This window comes from Osmia lignaria, chromosome 10 (genome assembly GCF_051020975.1).
Source record: "Osmia lignaria lignaria isolate PbOS001 chromosome 10, iyOsmLign1, whole genome shotgun sequence".
Classification (NCBI taxonomy): domain Eukaryota; kingdom Metazoa; phylum Arthropoda; class Insecta; order Hymenoptera; family Megachilidae; genus Osmia; species Osmia lignaria.
Genome location: NC_135041.1, coordinates 12,395,792 through 12,411,017, shown reverse-complemented (window position 1 = coordinate 12,411,017; position 15,226 = coordinate 12,395,792). Strand labels below are relative to the sequence as shown.

Sequence of the window (15,226 nt, the reverse complement as noted above, 5' to 3'; positions counted from 1 at the left end):
GCGTACGAGGTACGCGTTTGAAGGAAAATCGTCGGATCACCCTTTCGTCCGGAGGGTAAAAGGGCGCGGAAAAGAATGAATCGTGAAACCTATCTCGATGCTGAGTTTCGAAATCGAACGGAATTACTTAATTTTCGATTTCTCAATTCCTCAATTAAACGACGCCTTAATCCCAATCAACCTACATCTCAATTAATCGATGTAATCTGACATAGTTGAGAAACAGTTCCAGCAAGTCCCTCTCAAGCGATGCACGCCCTAAATCCATTTTCGATAACGTCCGATCGCACCACTTCAATGACCAAGTAAGTTCTCTAACAAGAAAACTTCCATAACTCGATATTTCTTTCTCTCCTTTTTTTGAACTTTACCTAATTTGCAGGAAAGTTTAATCTGAGGTTAATCCATAAGTCCGGCGTACTTTCGTTCATATTTGAATTGTGAGAATATATAAAATCAGATTTTCCTTCTGCAAATTAATCCAATAATTGAAAGTAGAGACTTGTAATAAAATTTAAAATTCATTCATTTCCTCTCAAAATACACTGCGATCAAGTGAAAAAAAAACACGAAAAGTTTTCTGTAAAATTTCATGTTACACGAACGGACAGTGGTCGGAAGCAGAGGAAAGAAGTCGAAGAGATCGACACCGATCGTTACGCGTTTCGCGTTCCCAGAATTCCTCGAGAAAAGCTTGAAATTCATAATGAAGGAGGTGGCGGCACTCGGAGAGGGGAAAAAAACAAGGAACGTTCGAATTCCTACGCGACAGAATTCTCGCGTGATTCCTCCGCTGGAATTCCAACTTGTCGGTGTCGACCAGCTGGAATTGCGACATCCGCGATTGGCAGCCGTCCACTGTTCGTTGCTCGATCCGTCGAGCTGGATCCCTGGAAAGCTTTTCCAGCAGATCATGAACATTGTCCTGGACCCGTGGAATCCGCTTCGCTCGCGAACAATCGCCTCGTTTGTCAATCGTCTGTACGTGCGAATCTCTCTGTACATGTCGCGTTCACCCTTCGGATCACTCTACTAAATTTACCTTAAGAGTTTACTATTTACTGCTCAACAATTTTCTTTCCTATTTTTTCGGATATTTAGACGAAGAATCTTAGATGAGTAGAAAATTAACGTCGACGGTCCAGACACGGGCGAGAAGAAGCCTGGAAAGCATAGGCAGAGAAGGTGGAAGAGGTGGAAAATCAATTCCTGGAGAGTCTGGACCGCAGCTTGCTCGATAATTCGTGCGAACACCCTCGACGCTTACACCTCGTTTGACACAAGAGAGCCCACCTTAGGTGTTGATCGTCAAAGTCGTCGATGTGATAGGCCCTTAAACCCATCCACGCCCCCTCGACACGAATAGATTTCGATGTTAATAGCGCGAGTTCAGATTTTATCAAGAATTTCGTGGCGGCACGGTGAACAATACACTCTTACATGTCTGACGATGCACGGGAAATTCTACTTTCATCGGAAGCACATCTATCCTACATTATCTATTTTCTCAATGTGGTAATACTTATCGATATTCATAAATCAAATCGTTTAAACTAACGTTGATCAAACAGACAGGCAAATGTGGTGAAGAAAAGTTGCGAAACTCTAGAGTATCCACGAACGGTTGCAGGAACTTTCAAAGTCAAGCAGTGCCCAATAAAAAGTTGCACCACGAACGAACAAATTTCTCCGGTGTGTTAGCGTTTCGAAACCTTGTGTTATCCGGCAAGGAAAACGGTCTGCACTGACAGCAGAGTAATACCACTTTGAAACTATAGAGAAACGCGTACCGCACCAGGGGAAAGCCGCTGGCCAACTATCCCTAACTTCATTAAAAGTTTCGGCAAATTTACCAAATGGTCTATCGAGCGTTTAACGCCGGCTGAAATCAGTTCTTTCACCTTGTCGATTAAATCCCGTCTCGCTAGAAAATGTCCTTTTGATCGTCGGAAACTGGACATGTTTCATTACGGTACAAGTTTTCAAAATCTTGCGTTAAGCAACCGAAAGACATCGACATGTGGGTGGGTATAAGGGGCACGAATTCTCTCAGGGCAAAGACGTTTATTACGAACGAGTTAAGTTGCGGATAAGGATGGCTCTAAGTTCTGCCACAAGGAACGCTTCTGAAGTGCTCGTAGCCGACGGAGCGGAATCGATTTCTTGATAGACGTGCGCACTGATTCACGGCTATAACGCGAACCTCGAGTGCGACATCGACGAGACGACGATCGTGGAGGCAACCGTGTTATCACCTTAATCGTCATCGTCGTTAATGAAATCCATTAGAATTCCACGGTAACCGGAGACGCCGTCTGTTTTCAACGATTATCAAGAATCGATGGAGGTAACCTTCCGTGTCACGTGAACGCGATTAACTCTTGCTCCAGATACATCAAAGAAATTCATCCTTCGTCGTATTTAATATTCCATAAAGGAGGGAGATTCTAAGAGATTTAAAAAGCAGTCGAATTTATTTTAATCGAGTAAGAAAGAATATAAATTGAAGCATCAATGCTGAGAAAGTCATCCCACGCTTTCAAAAATAATAGTAGTAATAATTAAAAATATCGAAACACTGTGTAGATCGCCTTGAATTAATGACCGTTACTATAATGATGAACATCGTTCTGATTAACCTCGTGTTATACAAAGTTCAAGGTATTCGTTCATTGTAAACGGACTTTCAATTAATAAAATCATCAATCGACTGTTGTATAATCTCGTTATTACCGTCGTAAAACATTTCACAGATTGATGATTATCTTTGCAAGGCATTAGTTACATTGCTTGCAAAATCATTCAGTGGGAAATTTAATGAAATCGAATTTCATTGCTAACTAATTAAAGAATAATATATCATCGTTCAATTTATACACAAGGAGATACAGAAATAGGTGAAAGGATATTTTATCCTGAAATGGAATAATTTTTTTTTTTTTTATAAATATACGTAACGAAGTTAATTTCAAAAGACAAAATGACTCGGTGCAAATGCTGGCGAGTTAATAACCGAGCAAAAGGAGAAAGGATCCGCGAATGAAAGACAAACTATCAGGTCGCGTTTCGCAACGGCCGCAACACGGTTGCTCTCGGTAGGATTTTCAGAAACAATAAAACGTTCCCGTTTCTCTGCTACTTTTAATTAATCAGCGTAGGTAACGATGCGCCGCGGAAAAAAAAAGGGAAGATGGAAACGGTCGATAGGGGAGCACGCGTTCTTTGAACCATGTTACACGCCTAATTAGTCGGCACGATGCTAATTGGAATCAGGGTTGCATCGAACCTACTTATTTCGTTGCTCTGCGAAGAAATTCGGTAATGATATTTCCCTTTAAATATATCAAAACACGATACACGGTACATCGTTACGAATGTACGACAACGTATCATCTTCACTCGTGTAATTGAATATTTTCACTGACGAAAATTTGCGAGGACTGCAATTAGTCACGGGCTCGTTGCGAGCGCAATCAAACAAACGAGCCGCGACCTCTCCTTTCTTATTCCGCGGGGATAACGAGTCGTGCATTAACATTCGTATGAAAACCAACCCCGGTGTACGAAATAGCATTAACTGGATCATTATCATTAGAAAATATTTTAGAAAAAATAACTAATCTTCAGGATGAATACGATACACAGGCATCGTAACGAAAGGGTTAAATCGATATCATTCCGACGATATTCCGCGACGGTTACGACGTAATACCGCGTTACGATCTTTTCCCCCCCCCCCTTTTTTTTTTTTTTTTTTTTTATCATCCGCGCGTATTTTCGCCCCCGGTATTTCCTGCATGCCGGGCTCACAAATCGCGCGACCACCACGATCACACTCCTCGTGGCTGTCGCCATAAATCGAGAGGCAATTTGTCCGAACTGGTCACGCTCTTCCGTCCCTCGTGTCTCGTAATCGTTCGTGGCCAGCTTTCATTTATGCTCCGGTTCCCTTTGAATTTCGTACGATCCGTATAATTCTCGGGAACGAAGCTAAGGGTTGGTTGGCTGGCTGGCTGGTTGGCTGGTACCAACTCCTCTAACCCCGGCCATCTGGCTTCCTTTGTCGACAGTTTCTATTGAAACTTCCTGACGCACTTGAAAACCTCTCGAGAATCTCGATTGCTGCACGTTTCCAACCACGACAACTTTGCCATCATGATTTTATTGCCACTATGATAGCGGTTAAGGACGAGTCTAAGCTATGTACGAAAATCACTGATACTTTTCACGGTAGCATCGAGCTGGTGCGCGGTTACAGAGACTTGGGTGCTCTTGGGAGACGTTTAGCCAACCTGGCTAACTTTCTCTAGAAAGCGTTTTGATTATAATAGATATACCTGGAACCGAGGTAACCGTGTCAGAGATAAATGACTTGGAATTCAAAACCGATAAGTTGATTTCTTTTGGATTCAGCACTTAAGCACCGTGTGCACGTTAATTGATCCATTACTTCATTATGTGATTAGAAATAACTTCAAGTTAATTGAACGATAAATGGAAACGATTGATTCAGGAAATAGATTCCAGGAGAATTCACATTGTAGAATTTTTAAAATAGAAACCGAAATATTTATGAATTATTTATATCGATGAGGTGTTAAGTATTAATGAAATTCCGCGTGGGTTTTAAACGTCTAAACGATGATCATCGAAAATGCAGGAAAGATATTCGAATGGAAATTTATATTTGAAATCTACAGCGACGCGGAGTGTGCAATTTGTGCAAGAATAATTTCGCGAACATTATTTTACATGTTCCGTCGAGGTATTCAGACAGAGTAGACGGCAGTTCGACAAGAAGGAGTTTTTACTCGAATTAAAGAGAGAGGATTTTTATCTCTGAAAAGGTTGCCTCGCCGATCCACCTTTACCAGGATTTTTCCCTTTCTTCCTCAGACTGGCGTCCCTTTATGAAATTTTTCACTGAATCTTTCAATCTCTGGCGCAAGGAAAACGCGTGCATTTAAACCTGTTAACTCGATCCGCAGACGTTACTCTGCAAACAACATCTTCCAAATTTTCTTCCATTTAAAATTCTATTTACTGATCACTATCAAATTCCTAGTTTTATAAAAGTATTATTTATTTCTTTTCTTCGCGCTTACAGCTATTTTAGGATCTTCTTTAAATACTTTCTCCAAATTTAACATACGCGAATAATTAAAAATAGAAAGTTAAATTAATGGCATGGCATAGAAAATTGAAAAATTCTTCCTTTTAACCATGCCCTACATTCTATTTTAAGGGTTGAATTCGTACTCTGAACAGACATCGTTATTCCACGATTAGCTGTACATACGTATTCGAAAACGGAAACGGAAACGTAAACGGCGCGGTTCGCTCTGGAACGATCAAACTTATCTGCTCGGCTGACAGCTGTCGACGTTACGTTTGTCGTTTGATTTGAAAACGCACAGTCGCAGATGAAAGGCAAACTTCTCTCTCTCGGTTTATCTAACTTCGCGTATCTTACACGGATCGAGAGGTTCTACCTCTGTTTACCGGCGGCGATACACCGTGTGTTTCTACATTCGTACAAGCATGTCGGTTACTCATCTCATCCCGTTTGTATCTGCACCGTGCACGCTTTACGGGCCGCATTTGCATACTTTGTTCGCAATGTATCCTTGTCTCGGCGGCTTTTAAAGCTCTTTCCGGCATTTGTCTGTCGGGCAGGAAGAGATCGTCATGGGTATTCATCGCGGCGATTCCCTTTTTTCTCCCCTCCCGGCCACTTATTCCTTTAATAAAGAGATGTTCTTTTGCGTATGAATAATTAATAGGCCGAATTTTTTTTTTTTCATCTCTTCTTCCTCGTAGCCTTACGCGCGGTGAACGTCAGCTTCGACGAGGATGCTTGTCCTTTTAAAACGCAAGTATCGCTTGTTGGAGGTGAAAGGATTCATTTTTTGTTTCCTTGTTGAAAAAATTAAGCATCAGGATATTGTACTTTGACTTATCGATGTTTTTTGTAGTAAAAAAAAAAAAATAGAAAATGGAATGTGTATCCTGCTTCTCTAATTTCTCAATTAACGCCACTCACAGAACATTATAATTTCAAAAACATGGTCGACTTAAATTTTAGATCTCTCACGACGATCATCGCGCTATTTGTAATCTCGTTGCTTTTCGAGAGCGCAACCTCGGGAATAAGTTTGCGAAACATTTCGTAGTTTCGCCAACGAAACTGCCAGCGGGCTTGATCCAGATTTAATTAGACTTTCGTTTAATTGTAATTCAGTTGACGGTCCTGCGTCCACGATTCTGCGATATCAAGTCCTGAGCCGTTCGTTCTTTCACGACCGCGGTGGAGATGAAAATCTAATCAAGACTTCGCCGAGCGTTAGCTTTAGCCTCGAGGATGAATAAGTCCAAGACTTATTCGTAATTTTTCTTCACTGTTGGAAGGACTGTCGATTATCCGACGGTGTAGGGTGATATTAAGAACCGTTGCGGCGCATAATGGATGGCAGCGAAGTACGCGCTTAATAATTAACGGCGTATCCGTAGAAGAGGAGAAATGAAAACCCGCGGCGAAGCATCGACCGACAAACAATGCCGCTCATTACCGAGTCCGTATCGAAACTCTCGAGTCCTCGTAACGAGATGCAAGTAGCGGTATTCCTGATTCCCACCCTGATAACCTAATAATCATCGCAGTTGAAGGATCACCCGATCGTCGGAGTCGTTCATCCTTAATGCGATCCTATTCATTATCAATTACCTTTAACAATCAACCTCCTGAATAATCCGATCGAACGATCTCTTTTAATCCGTCAATTATTAGCACAATTTTAGCGCTGTTCTATACGTTATCAAAACATCAGAGGAATTGCTAAAATTCTTCCAAAAACACCCTCGAAATCGATTTCGTACCACTACCAGCCACTCGATCTCTTTCTCCCTGTTTCTCAAAAACACTTATCGTTCATGTTCAACAAATACTCGTTCACACCCTCAGCGTTCGAACGATTCCACGTTCACTCTTGTGACACATTTTTCCTCGGTTTTCGATCGATCGATGTCTCAGCGTAGATAAAATAAAACAGTATCTACGGGAAAGGATAATGAAAATTCAAGCGGGGTTCCTAATTATTCATTCTAATCAGAGAGATGGACGCAGGAAAACGAAGCTTCGAACGCGTCGTTAATACGAAATTAATCGTGACCCAGCAACAGGAATCAAATTGATGTTTTCATCAATTTTAAACGAACAATGCGGACGCGTAAGTCGGTCACGTCGGTCGGTAATTAAACAGAAATTATAAGCCAATTGCAAATGATTAATTTGACGGTTAAAATCGAAATAACAATGGCAGATATAGACGTTCGTGTCCTGGCTGGTTGTATCGTTCGATATCCAGTATTTCTTTCACGTTCTTCAACCACGGGTTGCTCCTTCGATACCCATTAACCGTACCTACCGCAAGAACATCGAATTTCCGGTATTTTCAGGACATCGTTTGCTGTTTTTCTACCTCGAATGGGCCAACGCGACGAGAAGCCGCCGGTTAGACGTTCTCGAGCAACTTCGAACGCGGCCATCCGGCGAATCGATCGATCGATACGATCGATAAATCAATTGGATGGCAAGACGTTTCCTTTGGCGTCTTAGCAGGGAAGTTTCTTCGTTAGACACACCGCAAACGCCATCACCCTCTACCTCTCACCCTCTTTCCCTCCTTTCTCCTACGCCTGTTTGCGATGCTGCACCGGCTAAACTATTAATTAAACTAAAGAATTCTTCTACACTTTTTTTTGTCTGCACCACGCGAGCAACTCGTTACCCCGGCTCTAAAACTCAATTTACCCGGGTGTCGTGGTGCTTTAGATTTAACGCTCGTCCACCACAGTGGATGTTCTCGTTCGAAACGAACCTTTCATGCGCGACTCGAAGGTAGGATATTGTTTAGAAAATTTCAAATTATCGAAAGTACGTCTAAGGTTGGAAATTTCGTACTTTCCGACAGCGGATGTATAATTAAATTCACATTTTTTTCTAATAATATAAATATTCTCGCGAAAGGATACTTGGTAAAGTAATATCGTTAAATATGAAATTTCCTCGTAACCCACACAATATGCTTTAATTTCATCAACGATCGATACCGCTCGATCGAGTCGTCGTCGCTTTCAGCCCGTTTAATTACAAAACCTTCATAACCGAGTTAAATGAAATTTTTTTCAATCGAGACACGATCCTCTCGCTTTCGCGCATAAATTCGTTCTTTAACAACGAACGAAAGAAGTCCATTTTCTCGGCGATAAAAAGGCAAAATATTGTCTCTCCATTTGTTCCCTTCCCTTCAGTTACTATCAATTTCTTGGTGCTCCCTTTTGTCGGCTCGAAGCGTACGCTTACAAATAACTAAGCGCATACTTTCGAACGGTAAGGAGCAGAAGGCGGAAGTAAGCTGGCAGAGAAAAATGAAAAGGAAAGAAGCCGATCGTACGATCCTTGGCTACCTGTAAACTCGACGATACCCGAGTATTTCAGTGCGAAAATCTTTCCCAGGGAAGCAGGTCCGACCAGTTTTCACCTCTTGACCGTGAGGCACGTAATATTACGTCACGTGCCGTGGATGCATCTCGCGGCGAAAGAGATTCCCTTGCTCTTTCGATGCTGAGAATGCCCGGCTATTTCGCAATTCGCTATCGATATAGGTGCACACACACGATTACGTATTACCGATGATATTTTATATTTTCTGTATGCATTTACGATTACCGTGCAACGCGTCCAACGGATTTCGCAAACGATACACCGCACCGGGTCGCAGCCGAACGTTAATCGTCGAAATGCAGTGCTTGTTTGATCGTCAAGCGATTCCAACGTTTATATTTAATGAAACAAAATCGAATTTGTCCTAAAGTAACGAACGCTCGTTCGTGTGATGAATGCTCTTTTGATTGCGCTCGATTCTGAGTTATGTTTCAAAAAAATCCACAGTTTTTATCTAATAATTCAATACACGTTTTAGCAATTGTTTTGTTATACAAGTCTCTGGTAGGCTAATCTGAATTTTAAGTATCTTGTTTTGTTAAGTAATAAATTTTGCAAACTTCTGTCTATGTAAATCTGTTTGAAAGGATAAGAAGAGTAATAGTGATTGATAGAGTCAATTAAATCTTGCATCACAAATGCATATGTAAACAGAGTGCAACGACTGACCGTCGATTATTCAATCCAAACACCATAGAATTATTTTACCATGGCGAACGATGAAATAATCGCTTCCCCGAATTCTGTAGCAACAACAAACCCAAGTGAATCAATGTTGCAGCGAAGCTGCTGCAACGTCTAATTAACTGCTCCACGGCAATTTTTCCAACACTATATTTATTCCCCAACATCTCGGTGATAACGATGTAACAGCGGAACTTTCACCATCTCACATAATGTTTTAGAGAGGACGATCGAGAGTGCACAATTTAAATCGGGTTCCTTTCGTGATGACTTAAAAAAAATTTTTTAATATATTTAAATTTGCAACGTTCACTCAGAATAATTATTAGAAATCTACTGGCGCTGGCAACGAAACGGTAAAAGGGTATTCTACCATGCAAGATTCGATTAAACCAAGCTAAGTATGTCACTGCAGATGAGCTTTTAGTTTGCATCGAATGAACAAAGTTTTGGAGGATTGACTCGACGCTCCGGCGTGAATAATACAGCAAGATTTTGTGTAGAAATTAGCGAGGCGAAAGAGTTCTATTCGAGTCAACACGTTTTACGAGCGACGAACGAAATTTCTTGACGCTGAATCTTCTGTGAATGGCGAGAACCGTTCTATGAGATGTAAATGCACTAGCGGTGGAATTCAATTCAAATTCACCTTCTTTATGACGGCTGAACAATACCTACGGATGTTGGATGTTCGTGAACAAATAACGAGTACCTGAATAGAAAATTTTGTACAACTTAGGAATCGAGTAAAAGAATTTAGGTCGAAAATAAGCTACACTATCAAAATTCAACAAAATCAACATCTCTAATCTCTGCTTCCTTTCAAACAGGTAAATCTTCCATTCTGTGCTAACCAGTCGGAATAAATTATACCTCAAAATTCAGACAACAATTTCAAGAGGAATCTGTTCAGCCACCTTACGTCATGTTTCACCCAGAAATAAAACAAAAATCGAGTAGGTAAAAAACAAAGCATAAAACGTGAGATATTTCACCATCCAATGAAACTATAAATTCCATCCGTTAACATCGACGGGAATAAAAATAAGCAAGTATGACGGAAAGAGAAAGAAGAAAACGGTCTGAGATTCCGGATGGACCCTCGTGACGGTCCAGTGTGTATCTTTCCCGTACACCTTTGTTCACGGCTGGAACAGTGCAACTTTCACCGGTGAAGTGCAGCAAGATCGAGCTTGATAGGTCGATTCACTGCTACGAGATTGTACGAGGATCATTCAAATCCACGCGAACTCGAGCGCTCGCCAGCATCGAGAAGGGTCATCGTCGAGCAGGAAGAACAAAGAGCATCGATGATGTAACGCGGCGGTTTCCATCCGATCGAATGGCGATCGCTTTATCTTGTAAACGACAGTGGTTTCATTAGCAAAATTGAGAACGCGTGATAACTTATCGTATTTCACGATTCGAACGTCCACATTGTGGACGTCATAAATTCAATGCAATCAAACAATTCCATTGTGACATTCTACATGTTAACATTGTAAATATACTGGTAAATGTTTCTACCTATCGATTGCAGCAATTGGAGTCATTGTAGCAAGACTGATTGATTGATTGGTGTCAAACGCTTTGCCTTAGAGAATAAGTAATTGTCTTTACTCTACCAAGATTCTAGGTCCTAGAATTACCAACATCTTCAGGTAATTATTATCGCCATTGATGTTGGACAAAATAAAATTGTGTAATTATTAACTTTTGCGTTAATTGGCAAATGAAATTTTAGGAGTACGTCGAAAGGAATATTTTCAAGCAATTTTGTGGATCAGGTGATACGTAAGAAGTCGGTCGAGTCCAAGATGTGAACGGTGAAAGGCCAAGATGGCCCGTACCATCTCTCGAGTTACCTTTATTCCGTCGGAACGAAAGCGAAATTTTCGCACGAGAAGATCGTTCCGCGAGCTGTACCGTGGAGCTGTACCGCGAGCTGGCGCATTAGCGGAAACGAGTGATCGCGTGAGTCATCTCGAATCCATTATCGTCGATCCATTGTCTTCGAGACTTAAGCGTGATTTACTTGACGGACGATCGTGTCTGGTGCAACGAGAAACGAAGTAGCGACGGAAATTCGATATTCTCTTTCGCAAAATTTTCGAGCAAAGATTCTTGAAATTTAAAAAGATTTTTAAAAACACAGTAATATAAAAATAAACATTATTCCTTTTAAGAGCTTTGAAACAATTTCTAATTTCAAACGATATTCTAATCGATTACCATCCCATTAGTAGTCGCGAGACGAATGAGCCGATGGCTCGTTGAATCGCGCCTTTTAACCATCGACACCCCACCGTATCACGTGGAACGCTTATCAGCCGGATCGCCAATTGATAATCGTCGAGAATTGCGCGACGATAATGGACACCCTCGGTGAGAAAGGGATCAGATTGTTCCCCGATGAAAGTAGGCTGACGCGATAGCCATCATGCACGATTACGAAGCACGGCGAACCTGCTCAATTAGACGATGAAATTTAATTTTGCTATCGTAACAACTATGTCTGCTGTTGCATTCGTTAGCCGTCGGTTCTGTTGAAAGTTGAGTAACAATTCAAACGAGTTTCGTTAGAAATCGGACAAAATTGGATTATTAGCTTCGGAACGATTTGTTAACGAGCGATTTAATAGAAGATTTTGTCAATTTTCAAGCTCACAAATCTCACCTGAATCCCATGGTATCTATGCAGAATCATGTTGCATAAGACACCTAACGAATCCAATTATAAAATACCTGAAACATTTTCAGAAATCCCAGCGGGGGGGGCAAAAAACGCAGAAGAATAACAGAGATTCTGTTATCGAAACGACGAAAGAGTTCCTCTCTTACACGGTTACCCGGGGTTTCGTAGTCAAATCCGTCTGTTCCCGTGGTTGGCCCGTTTTCCACGCAATTGCATAAAATTCTGAAGACGTTTGGCCCGGTCACGAGGTTCCTTTCCATCCTCCTCCTCTAAACACTCTCTAAGCATCGAGATTATCTCTCTAACGAATCATCGCGGTTCCCCTATTTTCACGAACAATCGAGTGCGGCGGTCTGTTGGCGAAGATGACTCGCACGACCCTGTAACCCAGACAGCCGGTCCCCTTCGAAGATTCACGATCGTCCGGTCAGATTAAGCGGTGGCACGCGGATTGTTACATCGTCGCGAAGGAATGGCGACCAAAACGGGGAGAGAGTCGGAGGTGTACGCACACATACAGAGGATGGTAGGGGGATTTTTGTGGAGATGGTGGTGGTTATGAACCACGAACAGAAGACACATCGAGCGAAAAGGGGGAAAAAGAAGGGCGGGGATCTGCGAAGAAAGGCAGGTGCTATAAAAGAGGCGCCGGTCCGGACGATGGGCATCAAACACCTCAACATGAAGGTACGTGGTAAGAGCCGTGAGTGAACGGTGAATTCGTACGGTGTTCGATCATTCTCTCATTGCTTTTTTTTTTTTCCAACGATTCACCTGGATATTTTCGTTACAGGTGTTCGCGATTACGCTCCTCTTGGCGTTCGTAGCCACAGCCTACGGTGAGTAACCACCACTCGAACGTGATTTTCCGGAAGGTAGATCAGGGGTTAAGAGCCTGGACGCGTCGCGATAAAAGAGGAAAGAAACAGGAATCGAGAATTTGCAATCCGGTTCGACTGAAAAACGGTTGGAATGAAGTTCTTGCCGTTGCGATAAAAGAGATTAAGGCGCGGTGCGGAGAGCGATTTCATACCGGTAACGCTGCGCGATCAAACGAAATCGCAGCAGCTAGCTATTCGCGATTATCCTTAGTTAGTTTCGATCGTTAACCGGATCGTGAAATTATTTGACGTAAATTAGTCGCGGGGAATGCTCGAGAGTATCTGACACCACCGGTTTGGTGTTAACGAGCTAAGGAAAAATGGCAAGACGAGACGGGGCGAGAAAATTGAGCAATACTTTTGTTTCGTCTTACAGCCGGTTACATAAGTAGCGGCTGGTCAGGTGGCGGCGGTGGCTGGTCAGGTGGCGGAGGAGGTGGTTGGTCAGGTGGCGGAGGCGGTGGTGGCTGGAAATATGGAGGCGGCGGCGGTGGCGGTGGTGGAGGAGGCGGTGGAAAAATCATCAAGGTGATCACGGTGAGCGGGGGCGGTGGTGGATGGCCAAGTGGTGGAGGCGGCGGCGGAGGATGGAAGAGCGGATGGAGCGGCGGCGGCGGCGGTGGCGGTGGATGGCCCAGTGGCGGTGGTGGATGGAGCAGCGGCGGCGGTGGTGGTGGTAAGAACAGAATTTATTTCTCTTTTGTAATCCCGATTTTTCATACAGAGAACGTGGATCAAGGGTGTTTTAATCGTTCGAGTGCCACTGGTGATTGTATAAATACGTTCAAGTGTTATTTGTTCACTCGTGTACATTGTTGTTTACTACTCCGTGTGATTTGTTTACGACAGAAAGGAACCTCCTTCAGAATTATTAGTTTTGTTTAGAAATAATATTTCTTCTTGGCAATTTTCATTTTAGGGGAGTGAAATTTTCATTGTTCCAGTATTCCTTTGAAAATTTCGCGAAAATGTATTGTTAACGAAGTTAACCATTAATTAAACGACGTATTTACCTCGACAGTATTTTCTACGTTGAAAATAAATTCACCGGTAAATTATGAGAGCTCCGTACAATGCGCATTCATTGTTGAATTTACTGGAAATCGAGGGCGCGAAGGGTTCGACGAAAATATTTTGTTTCGAAGACACGGCTTATTCAGCGAAATGTATTATAATATTAATAACCGATAATATATGTTAATAACTTTTTGACCTGAATATCCCCGGGAACGGTAAATTTCGCGAAATCAATTGGTCGCGATCGTCGAACCCGATATAGCTTGGCGAAAATAAACGAGCGTCTAAATTTACAGGGGGCGAATGACAATTAACTTTTATTCGCGTTTAAGAAGCGTGGAATAATGAGAATTCGAAATCGATCACGACTGAACAGTTCGCCTAATCGACGATAAACCCTCGAACCGCGATGTTGCGTTCCGTGATCGGGACGATCGCGATTAATTAACGAAAGGGTGGCGCGAAATAACGCGCAAATAACTTGCGAGAGGGAATAATTGGGACGAAACAACGTGACAAACAATCCTGGCTCGCGAACGCTGTGTTGTTTCCTGGCTGCTTTTGATTAAAGCGAACCGCGTCGCGTTACGAAACAATTAAAACACAACGATCCAGGGATTTCTAGGGGGACAAAAGGATACGTAAACAAAAGTCCCTGGGGGCATCGTCCGACAAAGAGACACAACGTCCCTCATCCCGATTAACGCACGAAAAATCCTTTTCCAGGCTGGTGGTAAAAGACACCGAACGATTCCTCGGATAATTAGAAGGGAATTTGCTCACCGATCACCAGTGCACATCTTGGCTGTAATTACCGATTGTCGGTTCACGAAGAGACCCTGACCCCCTGGTACCATCTTCGACAGAGATCATCCTCAAAGAATAGAACAGAACAGAAGTGAAGAACGTGACAGATAACATCGTCAACGAGGACCAATGGAAAGAAGAAACGGAAGAACAATGAAATCTACAACACCGATTTCCGAGATTCTTCTTCTTCTTTCGTCAAATCGACACGAAGCACCGGATGGGTCGTGGGTTACTCTTCGACGAAAGTATTTAGAAAATAATATCGTAGATTGTAATTTTTTCACACCGTGTATACGATAAATTCAATTTCACGTAACAACGCGAATAAAATGATAAAAAGTCCCCCCAAAAAAATGCAAATATTGTAAAAAGAGGAACGATCGCGTTGGGTAGGATATTTTTTGTACTACTTTTCGTATAAAGCATTTTCGAACAACGAGCAACAATTAAAACTCATTCACACACAAAACGTTGCCCGGTATTTTTGTTTCCATCCGTTTCACCCACCCCTGCTCCCGCACAGGAACAAAAGTAAACAACGTCCGAAAGCATCGACGATAACATTTGCACGTTCGATTTATGGATCCCATGGTCATCTTGCGCTGGGTGGAAAATTAAAATCGGGTAAACGGTTGC

At 42.3% G+C, this 15,226-nt stretch overlaps 1 long non-coding RNA gene across 1 annotated transcript; it reads left to right on the top strand.

Annotated features, from left to right (window-relative positions):
• Window positions 1-13,284: 13,284 nt before the first annotated feature.
• On the top strand, window positions 13,285-14,963 carry LOC117611841 (uncharacterized). The gene is made up of 2 exons (XR_004583249.2): window positions 13,285-13,439; window positions 14,507-14,963. It is a non-coding gene; the product is annotated as an uncharacterized LOC117611841 (long non-coding RNA).
• The last annotated feature ends 263 nt before the right edge of the window (window positions 14,964-15,226 follow it).